The 22,509-nt window shown below is 37.6% G+C and overlaps 1 long non-coding RNA gene across 3 annotated transcripts in view; it reads right to left on the reverse strand.

Annotated features, from left to right (window-relative positions):
- Positions 1-16,667: 16,667 nt before the first annotated feature.
- LOC110744005 overlaps positions 16,668-22,509 on the reverse strand; it is a 236,694-nt gene continuing 230,852 nt past the window's right edge. For all 3 annotated transcript variants that reach the window (XR_002523952.2, XR_002523950.2, XR_002523951.2), the window contains one exon: positions 16,668-22,188. This is a non-coding gene — a long non-coding RNA (uncharacterized LOC110744005). The remainder of the gene's footprint in view (positions 22,189-22,509) is intronic.

A 22,509-nucleotide genomic window follows, 5' to 3' on the forward strand; every position in this document is an offset into this window, starting at 1 on the left:
TGAATGCTAACATTCACAGTATCTTGCTACCAAATCAAGCCAAACCAAATCCCATGAACTCATACCACCTTAGGAAGAGGATATCTAATAGAGTACAACCTTGAGGGTCAGGTGTCTGGATTCATATTCCAGTTTTACCACTTATTAGGTTATTAGCCCTGTAACCTCGGACAAGTTACTTACCCTTTCTGATACTTCATCTGTGAGACAGGGTTAATAATACATAATAATACCATGTATAGTATCATTTGGATTAAATGAATTAATTGATATAAAGCACTAATTCGCAGTGCTTGACACATAATAAGTACCCAGTAAAGCCCAGCTAATTATTCTGGTTTAGAAGAGAGAGGCATAATAAAGATTAAATTATCTGTTGTACTAAAATTTATGGAAAATATTTCAGCCTAAGCTGTACTGTTGGAGCTTTCCTCCAACAGAAAGTAATAAAAATGATAGTAGCTATTTCTTGCTTATTCCACCACTTCTTATCTTTGGTCAATTTGGAATGTCTCAGTATCCACAAGGGGACTTCTTTGTAAGCTGGTGTACTACAACCTGGGAGCACTTCTAGCAGTTCTTGAGGGCTGCTTTCTCAATACTAAAGCTTCTTGATGAATGAATGAATATAAGAGGGCAGTGCTGCTAATATACTATTAACATGATCTTATATTCACATGTTATTCACAGGAAACTCAGGTTATAAATGTGATGCATAGAGCCATTTTTTTTTAAACCTGCAAATACTAAATGACTTGCCCAGATTCACACTAAAGTAAGTGATAAGCCGAGATTCCAATTCTCCTGAGCATACTCTGAAACACATGCTCTTTCCACTGTTCTATCCAGTCCTGTCGACCACAGACCATTTTTCGAGAAGTGCTTCATTGCTCTGATTATCTGTATTCTTTCATTTGCTTGAATAAAATTGAGTTAATCATTGTTGCATTCCTGAGCACTAACTGAGTAGAAAACGCATCAAAAGTAACCAAATGTATTGAGCAGGATATTTTGGTTACCTGTGACAGGAACCCAACTCAAACGGGCTCAACCATAACAAGGAATATATTGATTTATAAATGTGAAAATCCTAAACACTGAGCTTGCTTCAGAAAGCACAGAGGGATTCATGTTCCAATCATGAAATCAGTATTCTGCCTCTCACCATTGCTAATTTCCACTTTCCTGTACATTGGCATCCTTCTCAGTTAAGCATTAGCCAAGGGGTGCAAAGATAACCACCCACACCAGGCTTCCAACCAGCCAGCTGAGCACCCCAAGAGAGAGAAAGTATGTTCCTTGCAGTGGTTCTAGGAAAAGTCCCGAGACCGAGTCTTACAGGTCTAGATTGGGTCATGCACCCATCATTGAACACTTACTGGGGTCAGGGGTATGTGAATCTGATTGGCCCAGCTTGAGTCATATCCCACTTCTACAGTGAGAGGGGGAGACAGGAGGCCACAGGCACCAGGAATACCAACAAAGAAATGCTGGCTGTTTCCTACACTTGTGCTGGTATCAGAAGAATGTATGCTGGTCGGTCAACCTGATAACATTTACCCTAATGAGCCATACTAAGCAGAGCATGATTTATTCCAAGATATGTCAGGAAGGATGAGAAATAAAAATCCAGCATCATTCTTTATAATCCCATACCATGATGATAAATTAATCATACTGATGAGTAGGCCACTTTCTTTACCTGGCTAATGCCTATGAATTCTTCGGCTCTCAACTCAGCCGTCAGCAGCTCTGACAGGTCTTCTCTAACCCCAACCCTCCCACAGACTGTGTGAGGAGCCCATGTGGTAACTTGTGCTTTCTCATTCAACACATTGTAACACTATGAACTCTCTACTTATGTCATTCATGCTACTCTTTGAGAGAAGGGCTGTGGATTTTATGACATAGCGCTAGTACCTGCCATAATTTCAATACATTTTATATTTTGTTAAAAAGAAAGGCAGGCACGGTGGCTCACATCTGTAATCCCAGCACTTTGGGAGGCCAAGGTGGGCAGATCACAAGGTCAATAAATCGAGACCATCCTAGCCAACATGGTGAAACCCCGTCTCTACTAAAAATACAAAAATTAGCTGGCGTGGTGGTGGGTGCCTGTAATCCCAGCTACTAGGGAGGCTGAGGCAGGACAATCACTTGAACCTGAAAGGCAGAGGTTGCAGTGAGCCAAGATTGTGCCATTGTACTCCAGCCTGGTGACAGGTGACAGAGCAAGACTCCGTATCAAAAAATAAAATAAATAAAATAAAATAAAATAAAATAAAGAAAGAAAGAAAGAGAAAGAAACAAACAAACATTAATAAAAGGTACAATTCACTGTGCTATGACTGTAGTTCTGCTTTACTGGGAATATCATTTTTCAAAGCACAAGTATCCAATGAAAATGTAACCTTGTAAACATATTTTATTCCACTTTGTAAGTTTACTTTGTAAGCCTGTAACCAGTGTATAGTCAATGGCACACTCTGGTCCGAAAACTTCTGCAAACATTTGATAAATATGAATAATGTGAATAGCCAAGGGTCAAACATATCATAAATATCATAGCAGAGTTTCAGGAAGGCCCCTCCACCATGAGAAATATTTAACTAAAGGCTGGAAAATCATAAGTCTCAATGCTTTAAAAGAGTTTCAAAGATTAAAAGAAGTAGTTTTATATGCAGTGAACTCTGAGGTCCCTTCCAATTCTGATACTCTCATTCTGTGTTTTCAGATCTTATTTGGATGAATTTGGATAGGTTTTGAATTTCACACATTCTAAAGCAAAGACTCTTGCCCCATTGGAAAGAATGCCATATTAAGATTTATCTCTATTCCATCATGCCAAACCTTGGTTTAAGAGAACTGGAAACCCTGATCATCATCCACTAAACATTGGGTCAGATAGAAAGATCTGTTATTGACACCCAGCAGAGAGCTTCTGCTCCCTTGTTTGAGTCTAATTTAAAACTTTGATATATGTCATGGGTTTGTCTAAAATATTCCTGCCTGTTATTTGTACTTTGGGGTATTTATATGCAATAAATATCCTTAAATATGAAAAAATAGCTAGTGTGTGAACAAGAACTACTAAGACAGATGGGTCTACAGCAAACACATTTGGCCTGTTGCAACACATAATTTCATCTTTAAGAAACTGCTATATAACTCAAAAGATGGATTCAGCTGTAATAAAATCCAGATAAGTTGGAAAGCACTGGCAGTGATGGATGACAGAATGATTGTTCACTTATTCAACATATGACATTTGCACTCATAGATTTAGCTTCCATTTGAGGAAGGTAATGACAGTTCTATCACCATGTTTATCATTTACTTGCCTCAATTATCTCCCACATACAGGTCCACTCCCTTGCTGCTAGGTGTGTAAGATGTTATCATTCTATATGCAAAGTGTGTTCCACACGCTCCACAAGCTGTACATGAAAGCGAAAGCAAGTATACTAACCTGTTTCAGGCATGAAATCTTAAAGTTGATATTGTATACAATTAGTCTACTGTTGGTGTTTATTATGGATATGAATTTGGATATAACATAAAGCTTTGAGATTGAGGTGAAATCTCTCAATCTCATCTCTCAATCTCATTTCATGAAAGATAGAATGCTTTTATAAGCATTCTATGAAATGTTTATAATGAAAGATAGAATGCTTTTATAAGACTCACAGGAATCCCTGTGGTACCTGTGGATCTTGCCATTAATTGCATTACAGGAAAAAATAAATAAATTTTATTGTTTGGCCTAAAAGGCAAATTGTGTATAATGTCTTGCCATATAGTTTCCAGCAGATGACCATGTTTTGGCATGGGAAAAGTTGAATAACTTGTGATGTTTGGCACAGTTAGAACAAGGTTCAGTGTCTGTGTAGTGGGGAGGAAAATTGTATCTGGCCAGAAACTGTGACATTCAAAGTGCATACAGTTAGTGAGGTTAAATATTAGATTTCTTATATCCAGTTTTACACAAACTTGGAACTTATCTCTTAGGAGAAAACAAACTCTATATAGGAGTCTCCTGTAGGATAGGAAGTGTGGTGCCAGGGCTCTGAAAGAATATGTATCTATCAAAACAATCAATACATATGTATCAACTACATATGTGTTCATCAATTACGTACACACAAGAGGAAGTTTTAAAGAAGAAAATGTATATAGACAAACTTGGATAAGGTAGCCTTCATGGGTCAGAAGGAAGACGCAAAATTTAAGCAAATCTGTTTTCTATTCATGAAGCTGCTTGTTAACGATCCCCTCCTCAGATTACTAATAACAAAGAAATATTTTTACAAAATCTATGGAGAAAAATCATCAGCCAAGCACTTTGTTCAGAGTGCTTCTATGTGAAAGACATGGGAAATATATAAAGATGAGTGAGACCTTGTTCTTTCCCTAAAATGATCTCACATATGGAGAAGGTAAAATACTGTAACATTGTAAGATGATTTGACAATGCTAGGCATTGTTATCTAAAGATAACATACAAGAAATCAGGGTTCAGAATGGCTTTGAATTTGTAAATAGCAACACCAGAAAGAAGGCATGGAAATCCCCAAATGATGGTGAATGGTAGTCCCAGAGTCAGTGACTGCATTTGATTTGTACAAAGCATCCAGTCCAGATTGCAATGGGATGAAGCTCTTGGCTCAGGCTTCTCAGTTCCTCTCAAAGTATAGTGCATGAACTGACATCAGAATCACCAGGGAACTGTTTACAAAAGCAAATTCTCCAGCACCATCTCAAAACACCTGAATCTTTGGGATTGGGGCCAAGGAATCTGTTGTAATGAGCTCTTCAAGTATTCTGATGAAGGTACCAACTTGAGAACGACTGCTTCAGGTTGTTCTTCTTCAGGGAGATACAACTGTCAGCATCTGATGTATGTGAATGTCTTACGAAGATAATTAGACAACTGCCAAAGAGGCTGTGGATGAATTAGTAATAAGTACATACAAAGAACACTAAGAAAGGAGTTAAGAAAAGGAAATTATTAAATCTAGCAAAGACAAAATGTTACACAAAATAGTTAAGTAACCATAATTTACTGTATAATTCAAGAATGAATCACATACATAGTAATAACCATGTAAATACTAAATATTGATCTAACTAAAATATAATATACCTATTCTGGGAGGTTGAATGAGTGACAGGAAGAGTGTTTTTGTGGTGGGAGTTGGGAGTGTCTGGGAAGATGGGGAATTGCTATCTTTCACAGTAGAAAGTTACTAGATAGTACCTGAAACTGCAAATCAATTAAGAGCAATTTATATCTACATTATTTAGGGATTTGAAAGTTAATACTAGAAGAATCAGCTAAAGGAGCTGAAAATGATTGGCTCTCAGACAACGGAATGGGGGAAACATGTTTTTTTCTTGGTAAATCATGCAGAATGAGTTGACTCTATACTTTGAACATGTGTAATTTGGATAAAAAACAAAATCCAAAATAAACAAATAAGAAAATATTCTCTCTCTTCTTTGAAGACACTCTGCTCATTCTTTGAGAGTTATTCTCTCCTCTTAACTTTTAGAGTCCTTACTATCTAGTCCAGGAGTCAGTAAGTTATAGACCTTCCCACTTGTTTTTGTAAATAAAATGTTATTAGAATTCAGCCATGCTTATTGTCTAAGGCTGCTTTTGTGCTACAACAACAAAGCTGAGTAGTTGGGATAGAGATCATGTGGCCTGCAAAGCCTAAAATGATTACAATCTGTTTTTTAATAGAAAAGTTTGCCGACCTTTTATCTAGTCTACCTATTTGGCACCTAAAACAATACTTTGTGTTTTTGCATTTTGTCTTTCCTACTGGATCTCATTCAAATCATCTAACAACCATGCTAGTTAGGTAGTTTCAGGTTACCAATGAAATATAGGCTCAGAAAAACAGGAAAACTGACCAAAGTCCAAAGAGTGGCAGAGCTCAAAAGAAGTCTTTCTGAATCTAAATATATTTTGCATGAACATTGTGGCTGATGCCTAAGAAGTATTTTACGTTAGTATATTTTGTCTTTTGTAGATGTAAGCTCTGTTTAGGGCAAAAACAATGTCTTAAACATCTGCATCTCCCCTGCACCTGAAACATAAGAATCACTCAGCGAAAGTTCTTGATTGACGATAATAAAGACGAAGGCAAAAGGACGACTCCTAATTCTCACAGCAAATTCCATGTATTTGAAGCAACGCTTGTGATACTGACTGTTATATTTTTAGAGGGCTGAAATATGCCCTGAGCTGCTTTTTAGTTGAAGCTTTCTGAAAAAATAAAGCACAATTGTTTGGAAGAGGTCACACATTAAGGAATCAATGATGCCCATTCATCCTCTTGTGGTAAAGCTCAGGTTTCCTGTTTTGCAATTGTTTCAATCTAGACTGGAAGCTCTCAGAGGCAGAGATTTCACATTTATATGCCCAGGAATTCATCTGGGCACCTGTGTTGTTTCATTCCATGACTAATAGCTAAAAATAAATGAGTAATAATGCATTGTTAGTGTGAGGTTTGCTTCATGTCCTGAAACGTATTCTGAAAACACTGATCATAAACTTCTAACCAACTGAGTCTTCCAAAAGCAAAAATCTAGCGACAATTGCTCAACAAAATGAGTGTTTTGTTTGGAGAGTTTCTTATGACTGATACACAACTAGCTATGTACACTGTTAACACTCACTTGTGTAAAAGCAATGCTGTTTTTCTTTAAAGTGAATAAAATTATTGAAAAGAAGAATTTATAGCTTGGAAGGAAGAAAAAAGTTCATCTAGTCTCATCGTCTGTTTTCATTATACCATGTCCTAATTGTTATTCAGCCTGTACTTGAATACCTTGTAGAAAGAGAAATCCCCTATCTGCAAGGGGGTCAGTATTCACTTCACTTCATTTATTCTTTCATTCAAACATTTAAAAAGACCTCTTAGATGTTCAAGCTTCATTTTAAACTCTGTCATAAGAGTTATTTGCTTATGTAAGGGTAAGATCTGTGTCTTTGTAGCTTACATTAGTAAATTTAACTTTTATTTCTTAGAAGCCTACAAGTCTAATCTATCTTCTAATCTACGTGATGGCTCCTCAAGTATTTGGAAGAAAGGTCACCTTCCTGGATCATTCCGTCTTTGTTCTAAATATCTCCAGTTCCTGAACCCATTGCTCAGATGAAACGGTTTTATGTCTTCTCCTCCTCATTCTACTTTGTTTATAACCTTCTGAAAATAGGATCACCAAAAGTATTGTTTTATATGTCATCTGACTAGTTGGAAGGAAAATCTAGGTCCTCTTTTCGCCTTTATCCACTACATTTCTTAATACAAACTTACTGAACATTAGTATTTTGAGTGGTAAAATACAAATGTTTGCTCTTATTGAGCTAATAATTAAATCTATGTGCCTTAAATCTTATTCAAGTAGGGTGCTTCTAAACTACATTCCTCCTACTCTGTATTTATGGAGTTGGTTTTAGGGACCTAGTCCCATTATACTTTCATGCGTTCATCTTATTATATTTACTCCATTTGATTAATTTCAAAAATTAGTGGGATTCTGTGCTATAGAGATGAAAGACACAATTTTTGCTCTCCAGGACCTCACAGTCTAGTAACAATGGATAAGTTAACAAAGAATTATAAGGAGGATGCTAAGTGCTGTGATTGATATAAATACAAAAGTACATTGACAACATAGAGAAAAAAACAAACTTTTGCTGTTGTTTTTATTAGGATCTGTAAGGGAGGGACGTAAAAAGGCAAGACTGTGAAGATTCTGAAGAAGAGATAATACTTGGTACATTCCTTGAAGGTGAATAGAAATTAATCAAAGAGCAGATAAAGGCTGAGAACAAATAAAGGACATTTTACAGTGTGCTGACCAGTATGTTAACCACTAGCCACAAATGACTATTTAGCACATGAAATGCAGCCTGTCCAAGTTGAGATGTGCTATAAGTATAAAATATACATCAGATTTTAAAGATTTAGTAAGAAGCATGTAAAATATCTCATTAATAACTTTTACATTTGTTACATGTTGAAATAATCATAGTTTGGATATATTTGGAATAAATAAAGCACATTATTAAAATTAATTCCATCTGTTTCTTTTTACTTTTTTAAAACATGGCTACTAGAAAATTTGAAATTATTTATGTGACTCACATTATTTTTCTATTGGACAATGTTGCTTCAGCAAGTAAGAGCAGGCAGAGAGATGAGAAGAATAAAAAATAGTGGAAATTTGGAGAGGCTGGACTTTCCTGATACTAATTCTTGATTCGGTCATCCAATTTAGATACTCAACAACTATTTTGGATAAATGTATGTATTCTAATTTCCAACATATCATTATGGATCATTGTGATATTGCAGAATATTAAGACCTGCCACTGGTTACTTAGTTCAAAGTTGACATCGATCTCTCATATTATTACAAGTCCATCCAAGGATACTGTTATTCAACCCATATGGCTTTATCCTACCCATGAAAACAGTACATGGCATGGCATTCTGGAAAAGGCAATATTATGGAGACAGTGGTTGCCAGAGGTTGGGGTAAAGGAAAAGTGAATATGTAGAGCATAGAGGACATTTAAAGTAGTGAAACTATTCTGTGTGATAATATAATGATGGATACCTGTCAGTATAGATTTGTCCAAACCCACAGAATGTGTAACACCAAGAGTGAACCCCAGTGTGAACTATGGATTTTGGGCGATAATGATACATCAGTGTAAGTTTGTATAAGTCAATTGTAACGAACATACCACCTTCATGGGGGATGCCGATCATGGGAGAAAGCTATGTATGTGTGGGAGGAGGCGATATGTGGGAACTCCCTGTACCTTCCACTCAATTTTTCTGTGAACCTAAAACTGCTTTAAAAGATAATATCTATGAAAAAAATTAAATTTTAAAATATGTTTTAAAAACAGAAATCACTTCTAAAACCTGCCAGTCTTTCTGACAGATGGTGCTGCAATGTGTTGCACTACTCCTCAGAAATCCCTTGGGCGATCAAGGCTTAGGTGTCCACAGTGGTGATCACCTTGGTAGAATACTCTTAGATCGGGTTTCCTTCCTTCCTCACTTCAATCCATTCTCGACTTCATTCTGGAGGATCACTTCCCAAAAGAAACATTGCTCACAAACCTTTTCTTGGGTTCTGTGTTTTGGAGGAACCTAGGCTAGTACCATTGCTACAAGGAGCGTCCTCAAAATCAGACAGTCAGGATGGTTTCAAAAATGATTCCCTTCCTTCGCCAGATGGCAATAAACCCTCATTAATTGATGGCAACCCCTGCCATGTTATAACATCAACACTGTAAGGTGTTCAATAGTGTTGAATTGGATTGAGGAGCACAGGGGAAAACATTGTCTTATGTGGTAGCAATGGCACTGGAATGGTATGGGTCATAATTGAATCCAACCTAAATGTATCTACCTGGTCTCTAGATGCAAGATTATAATAAATATTCTTAGCACCTGATAGAATCCTTCAGATGGTTTCCTAGCCTTTGGAGTAGAAAAAGCCATGGAGAAACCTGTTTATCAGGTAACTCAAAAAGCTTCCAGGGTTGAACATGGCCAAGAATAATTGGACCAGGCTATAGTGCAAGCTGTCCTGCCATTAAAGATATTTGACCCAGCAAACTGATAGTGCTGGAGGTATATATGAATGTTGTGTGCAGTCTCTGACAAATGTTCATGCATATATTATACAGACACCAGTTGTTCTGTCACAGGGCCTTGCCATCAGCAGTAGGGAATTATTTGCAATTTTAAAAGCAGCTATGGTAGAGACCGAGTACCAGACCATTTGACACTAAGTGACCATGCAAATGTAGCTGCCCATCATAACCTGAGTATAATCAGATCTAGTGAATCTTATGTTCAGGTGGGCATGACAGCAGCCCATTTTTTGATGGTATAGGGCTTGAGCAAATCCAGAAGGCACAAGTAACTATTACATGCCGACTGACTCTCAGGCCACCTACCAGCATTGCACTAAAGCTTCTCCTTCAATTTAAACCTATAGTCTCATGGGTGATACTCTAAAACCAGCTAACTCAGGAAGAACAAGAACCTAGACCTGGATCACAATATATTAACACTGAACTAAATTAGACAGCTATGTCACTACAATCCACTCTGGCATGGCCCTGGAGGACAATGATAAAAGGGAATCTACCTGGCGAACAGAGTTGCAAGCAGTACAGTTGCTCATTCACTTTTTATGGGAGAAAAATAATTTGAGGCACTGGCAAATCGCTTAGTTGATTTGTAAGGGACCTGAAAATAACAAGATTTGATCATCTGTGAGGCAAGGAAATGTGGAGAAGATGCATGTGAATGAACCTATGTTGGACACAAAGCATGAACATATGTTTGTCTTCTGATAATGAGCATGTCCACTGTAAAGAAGGTGCCCGTAACCAGGTAGCATAATGACTCAGCCTGTAAATGTCAGATGACCTCTCTCATTGCCCCCTTCAGTGCTAGTACGATCAGTCCATAAAGAGAACATCCATGGTGGCAGGAATGGAGACTATGCATGGATCCTGTAACAAGATGAATTTAGGTGATGCAGTTGATGGATGCCCAACAGCTCAGCAGCTGTACCTTCAATATGGCACCATTTGTCAAGAAGACCAACCAGCCAGTTGATGGAAGTTTGATTACATCAGACCCCTTCTAGTCTAGAGGGGACAGCAATTCATCCTTACTAGAATTTATACCTGTTCTGCATATAAGTTTGCCTTCCCTACAAGCAGTGCTTCTGGCAGCACCACCACTTGAGGGCCTATGAAATATTTGATTTAGCAATTCAGGATCTTTTTAAATGTATACTCAAGATCTTTTACAACAGATACCAGGCTCATGATTCACCACAACATCTGGAAAGAAGGACACTCAATAGAGTGATAAAATGACCTATTAAGGTTCAGTGTAGAGGGCCATACAACCTGTGAGTTTGGTGTGCTATCTGATTAAGGTATAATACAGGAAGCCAATCATGAGGCTGTAGGTGGCACTACATTCCAGGAGCTACAATGCATGGGCATGAGAACCGAGGAGTGGAAGAAGGATTGCTTGACCTCAACCATGACTTTATTTGAAAAATTTTGTCTTTATCTCCTCAAAACTTTACATTCTACTGGATTTGAAATCTAAGTTCCCAAGGGGAAATTCTTCCAACAGGGAACAAAGCAGGACTTTCATTTAACCTGATGCCGTGACTAGCATCTGGTCACTTGCGGCTCCTCATGACGGCAGGAAAGCTGATAAATAAGGAGCTATCAAATTGGCAAGGTGATTGACCTTAGTTACCATGAGGAGCCAGAGCTTCTGCTCTCAATTGGGGCTGAAAGAAGTGTGTTCAGAACCCAGGGAATTCAATGATATATTCTTACCCAAGGTCAGTAGTAACCATAAATGGACAATTGCAGCAATGATAAATGAGTATAAATGGCTGGCACCAGGAGTTACTGGGCCCTCTATTAAATACAATATTAAATTCATGATATGTAGGCCAAAAATTGAATACTATACAGGTAAGAAAAACAAGAACATGTTTAAGAAAAGATATGGCTGTTATATTAAGAAAAAGGATGTATTTGAATAGAAAAAAAACAAAAACAAAAACTTAGATGGGAACAGTCAATTATCAGTTAAAAAAAAAAGATGTGATATTGGGAGAGTCAACTACAAAAGATTAAGAAAAAATGTGTTACAGCTATATATGAAACTTAAAGTCCTTAATCCTTCCTGCATCTGGTATTAGCCTTTTTTTTTGACAGCCAAAAACGTGACTAGGGAATCCATCACTTGTGTGTCTAGAAGGCCCGGGCAAGCTCCAAAATATTTGAGAATTCCAAGGAGTTATAAAGAGAAAGCCGAGAGCTTATATTTCTCTATCCTTTCACCTCAAATTTAACTCACAACCTAACTCAATCTCCCTTTTCTGTCTTGAGTCCTTTCTTAGCCAACCTCTTTTTTTGTACCATATCATACATTTTGCAGGTATAACTTTCTCTTTCATTCCTCAAAAGCTTTGCGTCATCACAGCACTATTCTGTCATGTATACAAATTTTTACTTAAGCTTTTAAAATATCCAACAGTAAATACAGTACAACACAGATTAGGGATCAACCTCTTAAATCTCCCTGGTCACCCAGCAACAAACAAGGAATGGGCATTGGTAGCTTTCAAGCACTTAGAGCCCAACCAGCTGCCATGTTGCTCAGATGTACTGATAAATCAAAGGACACTATTCTAAGATAATGGCCATCATTAACAGCAAATACTTATGTAGTCTTATAAAAATATCCCTGCTTAACTTCTTGTACATCCATCATTGCCATGAGAAAGATATGTCTAGAAAATGAGAAATACGTGAAACAGAATTGACCCAGCTAGGCTCAGTCTGGAGCTGAGACCACACTTGACTTGCAGATGAATAGTAAACTCAGTCTGGATTAGCCTGGATCAGTTGCCACCCAGATGACCCACAGAGATGTGAGCTGTAGTAATAAATACTTGATGTTTTAATCCATGACTTTTATAAGGTGGTTTGTTACACTGAAAGGGCTAACCAATAGAATTGATAGCCTTTTCTCAATGCAAAACCCAAGGCACGTGGCATGACATCACCATTTATCATTGGCAGAAAAGGGTGGCCAGTCAAATCATAGGCAAACTGTAATATTCTGCTGAGAAGAGTATGGTCCTTTACTAAAGAAACTCAGAAGGAAATATTAGGAATAAAGAATATATCCTTGAAATTGGTGAGTGAAGTTTTATAATAATTATATTTCTCTTTGATGACATGCAGAATAGTACAGTGGAATGAGTGGGAAATTTGGGAATCAGATAAATCTGGTTCTACCCCAAATGTATGACTTTGAGAAAGTTATTTGACCTCTTGCTACTTTCATCTACAAAATTAAATTATAAATATATTATAAAGATTATAAATTACACACATACACACATATAATTCTTGAGAGAAATGAATGAGATAAAATCCAACAAACATAAAAACACTTATTATAGTGTCTAGCATATAATAATTACTCAACAGAGTAATAGAAATAATTATTGTTCTTTGCTCTTGAATTCCAGGCACACTGACACTGTAACAGTCTCTTTCATTTAAGATGTCTTTTAAAAAAGGACCCAAGTATGTAACACAAAATATCCACCACTTTACTCATTCTTTTGCAGATTTCAATAGCCAGTTACTTAAGAAATTTGGTTTATGAAAAGTTAAGCTCCTAAAATAAACTATTATGTATCAGTTATATAGGTGAGAGGTTGGTTCAATAAATTTTTCTTGACTAGAACTGGCTTTGTTTCAAGGGCTGGAAATACAGCAGTAAACAAAGTCATGGAGTTTACATCTGAATTAGGTGTTGAGAAAGACAGCTAATGAAAAAATACATAATAAGATATCAGGAGAAGAGAGGTTCCATGAAGGAAAATAAAGTCAGATATGGAGGCTAGAGAGTGAGGTGATGAGGGTGACTATTTTGGGATGGAATCATGGAAGACTCTCTGTTATTTAAGCAGAGGACTAGAGGAAGTGAGTAGATAAGCCTTGCAAATATCAGGCAGAAGAGGTGTTCACTTGTGTAAGTCAAGGGTGCAAACCCTGAGGTGGAGCATGCTGGGGGTGTTAAAGCAACAGCGAGGAGGCCAGAGTGCTAGGAGCAGAGGGAATGAGAGAGAGATTCATAGGAAATGGGTCAGAGAGGCAGTGGAGGCATAGGTAATGAGGACCATGTAGTCCTCATATAAAGGATTCATATATAGGAACCTCATATATTGGAACAACCTATAAAGACTTTGGCTTTTACTCTGAGACTGGAAACAATCAGAAGGTTTTCAGCTGAGGAAAGACATAATTAGATTTATTTTTAACCACATTTTTATGGCTTCTGGTTTGAGAACAAGAGGGCAAGTGTGGAAGCTGGGCAATTGTAAGGAAACTGTTGCAAGTATGATGGTCGTTTAGACTAAAATCCCGAAGTAGAAGGAAACATTGTGAAGTCAGGAAAAATTCTAGATATATTTTGATAATAGAAAAAATGGGATTTGCTAATAGAGTGGATATCAGATATAAGAGGAGCAGTGGAATTCAGCAGTATATTCAGAATTTTGGCAAGAACAACTGAAAGAGTGGGGGTGACATTTGCTGAAATGAAGACTGCAAGAGGAATAGGCTTGAGGGTTAGTGTGTTGTGAGGTACTCAAAACCCATCATCTTTAAAGATTTAGAGTGATTCTCAACTGGATAAGTAGCCTAACTGAAATGAGTATTTGAGTAGCTCTGATTACATGTTATTTTTAGTTTACTATTGTTCTCAATCTTATAAGGATACTGAAACAAGTTATCAAGTACTTATTTATAAAATACAGGGGATACTCCTGAAAGCAGTCAGAGAAATATAGGACTATACTTCCAGTGCATAATTTGCAATTCTGTCTTCTATTTTGCATGTCTCCATGATTCTACAAATAACCTGTGATTACATGTTTTGGGCATTTTAAAAAGTGGGCATTTTTGTCTCTACAGTAAGACTTCACTTTTTCTGCACTGAACCTGCTTAATCTCCGATAGCCATAACCAAACTATTTTTAAAAATAGAAGTTAAGGATTTGGAAAGAAGGATCTAACAAATCTAAATGGGTTGGGCAGTCAATTAGCATCTTGAATGCTAAATTCCCAGTAACTTCCTGTTAAAATTCAGTTTAAAATGTCTTCTTTTTTTTTTTTTTATACGGAGTCTCACTCTGTCGCCCAGGCTGGAGTGCAGTGGCGAGATCTCCGCTCATTGCAAGCTCCACCTCCTGGGTTCCCGCCATTCTCCTGCTTCAGCCTCCAGAGTAGCTGGGACTACAGGCGCCCGCCACCACGCCTGGCTAATTTTTTGGTATTTTTAGTAGAGACGGGGTTTCACTGTGTTAGACAGGATGGTCTCGATCCCTTGACCTCCTAATCCGCCCGCCTCGGCTTCCCAAAATGCTGGGATTACAGGTGTGAGCCATCGCGCCCGGCCTTAGAATCTATTCTAATGTTCCAATATTGTGGTATTGTTGGATAAGCTTTTTTTTTTTTTTTTCAGGGGAAGGGGGACACTGTCACTTTTTGCTCACAATCTCCTTGAACATATCTGACATCTTCGTGACTGCATTTTTATAATTCCACTGTTTTTCCTGACAGAGAATAGTTGGTTTGTATTTCTAGTTTCATTTGACGCTTTTATTAAAAGAAAATTCAGTCTGAAACAAAGAGGCAGTGAAAATTAATTTAATCTGAACAAGCTGAAAGAAGCTCATTTCTAACAGTTCAGGAAAGCACATTTAAAACATACCAGAAATTTTACGAAGCTTATATGTATTCTAATGAAAAAAGAAAACTCAAATCCAGACTTTCATTTATATGTATAATCCATTTGAGATAGGAGAAAAAATGTCAAGCAGTCATATTATACATGCCACAGGTAGGAATAGAAATAAAAAGCATTAGCAGGGACTTGAAAGAAAATGCAGTAAAAGTTGATTTATGTACCACGAGGGTTGAAGTGAAGGATCCTTAAGGGGAACAGAAGCCAAAAAACCAATATACTATTAATGCAAAAGAAAAAAATTCCACATTCAGATACACAAGGAAGATAAAAGCAGAGGCCCTGGAGAAAAGAAAAAATAATCTTATTGATAAGAATTTTGTAAGGGACCCAAAATATACTTAATCTATAAATACAAAAGAAAATTCAATTAAACTTAATTTCAGTTCACTATTTTAATTTCTTGCTAATCAAGTTGAAGGATTTTTCCATTTGAGAGATTATTTTTTAAAAATTCTTGATTGAAACTGAGTAAGAAGAAAGACAGGATTAGATATTTAAAAATAAATAAATAATGGTAAAAATAATTAATCTAAATAATAAAGTGGGCTCCAGCATAACCCAGCACCTCAGTAGTATTTGTGGTTAAGGAAAGATTAATTTTTCCCCAAACTTTCCCTAAGTAATCCAACTCTCTTAGTATAAACTATTATTGGGCAATGATTTAAATAGACATTGAAATCAAGATACTCCTTAAATGTCCACACTTAATTTGTATGTCTGCTTGTCAAAATTTGGATAAGAAAGTAAAGCTCACAGGTTTAGAATAGATAATTAAAAACATATTTTAGCAGGGTTATTGAAATCCTTTTAAAACTCTTGAAGGGTTGATATCAGTCAACTTTGATCATTTCTCTGGATAATTTAAAAGAGATGCCCCTAGGTTTATTTCAGATTGTCAAAGTCCAAAATGTAAATGCAACAAATACAAAGCTTAATTTAGCCTATAAGAATAAGAAATAGATGAAGGAGATATTACATGGATATACTAATGTGCTTTGGGTCTGTGTCCCCACCCAAATCTCATGTCTAATTGTAATCCTCAGCATTGGAAGCAGGACCTGATGGGAGGTGATTGGATTATGGGGGGCAGATTTCCCCTTTGGTGTTGTTCTCATGATAATGAGTGAGTTCTTGTGTGATCTGGTTGCTTAAAAATGTGTAACATCTCCTCCCTCCCTTTCTTCTCCCTGTCCAGCCATGTAAGATGAGCCTGCTTCCTCTTCAACTTCTACCATAATTGTAAATTTCCTGAGGCCTCCCCACCCATGCATCCTTTGCAGCCTGTGGAACCGTGAGCCAATTAAAACCCCCTTTCTTTATAAATTACCCTGTTTTGGGGTATGTCTTTATAACAATGAGAGAACAGACTAATGTACCTACCACATTTGATACTCTAAGAGATAATTGTTATGCCACAGTTTTAAGAAAATGTATGCCAGGCAGAAAATAGAAGAAAAGCTCAGAATAATGAATGAAAATGTTAAAACTTAGTCGTGGTGCTTAGGATTGAATTATATAAATACTTGAAACTAACATCATATAATAGATGTGGCTATAACTTACAAGCCCTCCCAAAATTTCAATATGATGGCAAATACCACCTTTTTATATATGGAGAAACTGAGGCACAGCTAGTTAAAAAGGTGAAAAACATTTATCCGGGGTCAGTGATTCCTTAAAGGCTCAAACTCTAGTGTGATGGTTAATTTTATATGTCAACTTAACTGAGCTAAAGGGTGCCCAGATAGCTGGTAAAACATTATTTCTGGGTTTGTAGGTGTTTCCCGAAGAGATTAGCATTTGAATCAGTACACTGAATAAAGAAGATCCACCTTTATCTATGGGGCAGACATCACCCAATCCATCGAGGACCTGAACAGAACAAAAAGGTAGAGGCAGGATGAATTCCCTCCATTTTTTCTTGAGCTGGGATATCCATTTTCTTCTGCCTTTGGACATTGGAGCCCCTGGTTCTGAGGCCTTTGGACTTGGATTTATCGACACCATCAGCTTTCCTAGTTCTCAGTTTACAGATGGCAGTTGGTGGAACTTCTCAGCCTCTGTAACCACAGAAGCCAATTTCCATAATACATCTCCTCCTATATACCTGTATCTGCATCTATAAAAATAGATATCTCCTATTGGTTTTATTTCTCTGGGGAATCCTGATTAAAACATCTGGTAACATGGAGAACTTTGCAAGCCATTTACCACCACCTTGACAATCCACCATTTCCTTTAAGCCTCAGGGGTAGGGTCAGTATTTCATCCCATGAGATGCACATTGGGGCATTTGCTTCAAATTACACCTGTTGACATCAGGACTCTAAACTGAAGATATTAGATGCTGATTTTCACTTTCCTCCACCTCCCCCACACTCTTGCCCTCCAATTTGTGGATTTCCTGTGGCTCTATTAGCATTATGTTTCAAGTTTATGTGAGTTTCTTAAGTGCCTGTTGTCCATCCTTTATCACCAATCTTATCTCCTATTGGTAACATTATCTCCAAATTTAAAAGCCTGAAAAAAAAAATTCTCTGATGGCAATTTAATTCTGTGTAAGATTTCTTACTCATTAATTTACTATTATTAATATTTATTCAATGTTTTCAATTTAATGGCAAAGTGAGACAAACCAAACTTTCTGTTCCAGAAGAAACTAGACATAGATATTCTTAAGTCATTGAGCCAAATAATGAAGGAGAGACTTTGTAGAAATTAACTTAGGAAACAAACAAAAAAAATCATTTTTGCTAACTTCATTTTTAATTTTTGGGGTGGACAAATGCATAATAGATTTGTTCTTGAAATGAATAGCAAAGAAACTGCAGTAGCTCCCTAAATCCCACTGGAAGAAGAGACCATCAATACTAAGAGATATCAGGTGTATCATTATTTCTAACCAACTGCCTAATATTACTATTAGTCAAAGAGGTAACACTTCAGTAACCACTATGGTATAAAGGAATTGTTCTGTGGCAAAATCCACCAAAGTGATTATGAATTAAACAGAATAAAAAGTCAGAGGAGGGAAGGAATAAACTCCACCTGAGAACAAGTACTTAATTACTTGACCAGATTCAGAGACTGAACAGCCTAACACAGAATTAGCACACGTGAACCTACTGAACGTTTCTTTAGGAGGAAATTCCCTCATGATAAGAAATGGCCTATTTGCTGCCCAGGGAACATGAAGTTTCTGGTCTTGCTGTTCTTCTCCAGAAAGCAGGGCTGAACAGCTATTTCACTTGCCCTGTTGACTTGCTGTTTGATAGTCAATGTGACCTCAAGCTAAGCATAAACTCCATGTTATTCTAACAGAGACCATGCCAAAGCGTATGGAAAGAAACAGAGCCAAATACAGATTTAAAAAAAAACACACACACACACACAAACATTAAGACAAGAAAAACTTCCAAGTTTCAGAGGATCGTGTCTTTGGGGAACACTTCCTACAAAATGGCATGCCCTCAGATTACGCTAAGGACATTTGTAGAAGGCAGTTTTATAGTCATCCATTTGCCATTCTTAGTGGCATTTACAAACAAGGCACCCAGGAAGAAGACATAGGTATGCAGGAGAGCCACTATATGAAACACTCACATTTCACTTTTCCTTCTTCAATAGTTAGAGGGATATTTTTCTGGCTGGTTGATTTACAGATTTTTTTTTTTCCTAAGTAAATCTCTGCCTATTAAATCCCAGTGACACTCTGCATGTGAAAACACATCTGATCAGCTAAAGATGTCTATCTTTCTGATAAATGCAGCCAAAAAAAGAAAAGAGATAGATAGAAATTGTAACTAAAAAATATTTAGTGACCCTTTAAATATCATAAATTGCCAGTAACTAATGGCTGGTGTATTGATTAATAGCTTGAAGTACATAGTGGGCAGTTAATGCTATAACAAACCTCTGGGATTTATTACACCAATAATCCTGTGAAACTACTAAGTTTCAAGAACCTATTGCTGAAATAAACCATATTCTTTAGCACCCACTAGCCACAGTATTTATATGCATACATATATATTTCCCTTCTTAAATAAATTGCTTGTGTGGGAAACTGATCATGTATATTTGCCCAGTCAGAAAATGTGAACATTTAAATGGTTTATCACTAGATGATGTGATCTTGCAAACTCTGTAAGTTGTTTTTATTTTTTTTAATCTTTTCACCTCCCTCTCAGGAACAAATGCCAGAAGAACTGAAATGCAAACTAGCTCAGTACAGTACTGGAAGAGATAGTGCTAATCAAAGAGCTCTGACTCGAACCAGGCCTTAGAAGGAGAAAGTACTAAGGACTAATGCATTAATCTCTTAAGCCCCTGTGTCAGCTAGGAGGAAGAAAAAGAAAAAAAGAAAAAAAGCACTGTTTAGTGATGTGCCCTTATATACTGGAGACTGAGCTTGAACTTGGGAGGCAGTAGGGATGAAGAATAGCTTTCGAAGCTAGGTATACAGTGGAGAACACAGGGAAGCCAAGTCAGAATTGCAAGTAGTGTATGGTCTTCACCATGGTGTGGAATCCAAGCTGTTTGCATATTCAAGGAAGATATATATAGCAGTTGACAAATTTTTCTGCGTATACTGAGAACCCTGGAAGGCATTGGAAAATACAGAAATAATGTCTTAGTTATTTCTATGTACTAAAGCCAGCCCTGCTTGCCTTGCAGGCTTCTACATCTCTTCTCTTCCCAAGGCTTGAGAAAGTAGGTGCCCCTGTGGAGGCTCAGCCCCATTCCTGCTCAATGATAATGCCACTTTGTGAGTTTCAACCATGTACTGCCTCATAGGCATCTGTGTCTGTTCTTCACTTCAGTAATGAAAGGCAAGCATTTTTATTTCCACACTATGCTCTCCCTTTTTGTAACCTAAGTAACTTGAACCTATCACACAGCTAGTGCAGTACAGAGATAGGATTGAAATCTGGGTCCAAACCTTACACATTTTCTAACCACACTGCTATGGGCGAGCAATAAGTTATCCTCACTGTCACCATGCTCCTGTCTGGGTGCCTGTTTAAGTATCTGGGTTTCTGCCTGATTTGTGTGTTGTAGTTCTATGCATTATGGAAAACTGGGACTCTTTCTTGGTCCTTTTTTTATAATTTGCAGAGTATTTCAGGAATATTTTCTCCATATCCCTGCCCTTCACTTTTAGCCACCAAGGGCTACATGGTTCATGAAAAGTAGTGATAATTGCTTTTTCATCTGAGCCAGGGACCCTGCCAAGTCCTTTAAGGACATTGTCTCATTTACTCTTCACAGCTACCTTATAAAGTATGTATGTATATATGTGTGTATAGCTGTACATATATAAATACACTTTGTAACCATTTCAGGATGGAGGAATAGAAATTTCAACATATCAAGTAATTTGCCCAAGGCCATGTAGTTGGTAAAGCCATAGAATGAGGATCTAAACTTAGGTCCAACTGACTCCAAATTCCAAACTTCCAGCTACCATGCTATACAGCCTCCTTCTCATGCCTCTTCCCAGGGACTAGAAACCAACCTCCAACTCTACCAGAGAGACTTCCTGGCCCAGCTGCCTGCTTATTGCCCATTATTGTGTTTCACTCATCTTCCTAGGTTTGAGGTCACTTCTTAAGATTTAGGCCTAGTACCCAAGTTTAGCTTATTGATCTTCTCCCCCATGGCACAGAGTGCTCTGTATAGCAGACTAAGGCTTCCTTCAGTACCTGCAGGTAAGGCTGAGCCCCAAGGATCTATCCCATCAAATGTGTAGACCTAGGGTCTCTTCCACTCCCTTTAGTTTTGCATGGATATACCCAGACCATTTTTATATGAAGAAATCCTCCCTTTCCAAACCCCTTATTCCAACTTGCAAAGGAGTCAAGTGGGAAAAATTCCAATGAAAGTTGTGAGTTGACCCTGTGTTCGCCATGGTTCTTCCACAGAGAAATGAGAAGTGAACCTGCTCATCTCCTTTCCCAGCCCATGCTCTCCTCCTGCTTCCCTCATCAGCACAAAGCCCATTCTGCTGGACCTGTCGTGCATACATTTTTCTAGATGGTTGGCTTCTTTAGGACCACAACAGAGACTTTTTTATTTACGTCTTGTGCCTCCTGCTCTGCAGCTCAGAACTGGTGTTCAACAAGTACCTGTAGATATTTTAAAAATGAAAGAATAAGGACAACATGAAATGGGGGCAAAAACAGAAGGCACAAAGTCTACTGCTGTCTGTAGTTTTAGAGTCAGCTTCTTTAGTAGCCATAGGAATTACCCACATATCCTCCCAACATTTACTTCAAGAAATGAGAGAGCAGGAGAAAGAGGAAAGAGAAATTGGGAGAGAATGAGATTTTTATTTTTTCTGATCAAAAAGGCCTATTATAGAGTCTCTCTCTTTATCCTGCAAATTCCCTAGCCATAACCAAAGTACACTCCCCAAACCAGACCCTATCCAATGAACCCACATGACTTGCCATCTTTTTTCAATCATCTTCTTGCTTCTGTATGTTCCTTTCCCATTTCTTTTTTAAGGCCTTTCTGCTTTTCATTTAAATTAGGCCCACCAGCAGCTTTTTTCACATGGTAGATATGGTTCCTAAAAACGATCAGTAGAAATCAGAGCTCTGTAATAGGAATTATAGGTTGACGTCATTTTAGGGATTCCTAATTTTTCAGGTGTGACTGTCCTCAGCCAGCATCATTTGTCGTCATTTCGGTTGAAAGGTTCTCTGCTCCAGAGCTTCCACATTTAATAATTAGTGGTCTGTAAAACACTTGAGAGCACTGGAGGAATTCTCTGTTTAAAGAAAATACAGGGATTAAAAATAAAAAGTCATTGCCCTTCCATTCTTGAATCTTATGAGTGGAATCAAAGAGACTTGGTGGTTGGTGGGAGGAGTTGTGGGAAAGCAGGAGATTCTAGGGAAAGGGCAATGGTGTCAGTAACTGATAAGTGGAAATTCCAATGAACCAAGAATTATCTAGAAAATTCTTTTTTTTTGAGACGGAGTCTGGCTCTGTCGCCCAGGCTGGAGTGCAGTGGCCGAATCTCAGCTCACTGCAAGCTCCGCCTCCCGGGTTTACGCCATTCTCCCGCCTCAGCCTCCCGAGTAGCTGG

Source organism: Papio anubis, chromosome 8 (assembly GCF_008728515.1).
Source record: "Papio anubis isolate 15944 chromosome 8, Panubis1.0, whole genome shotgun sequence".
Lineage (NCBI taxonomy): Eukaryota > Metazoa > Chordata > Mammalia > Primates > Cercopithecidae > Papio > Papio anubis.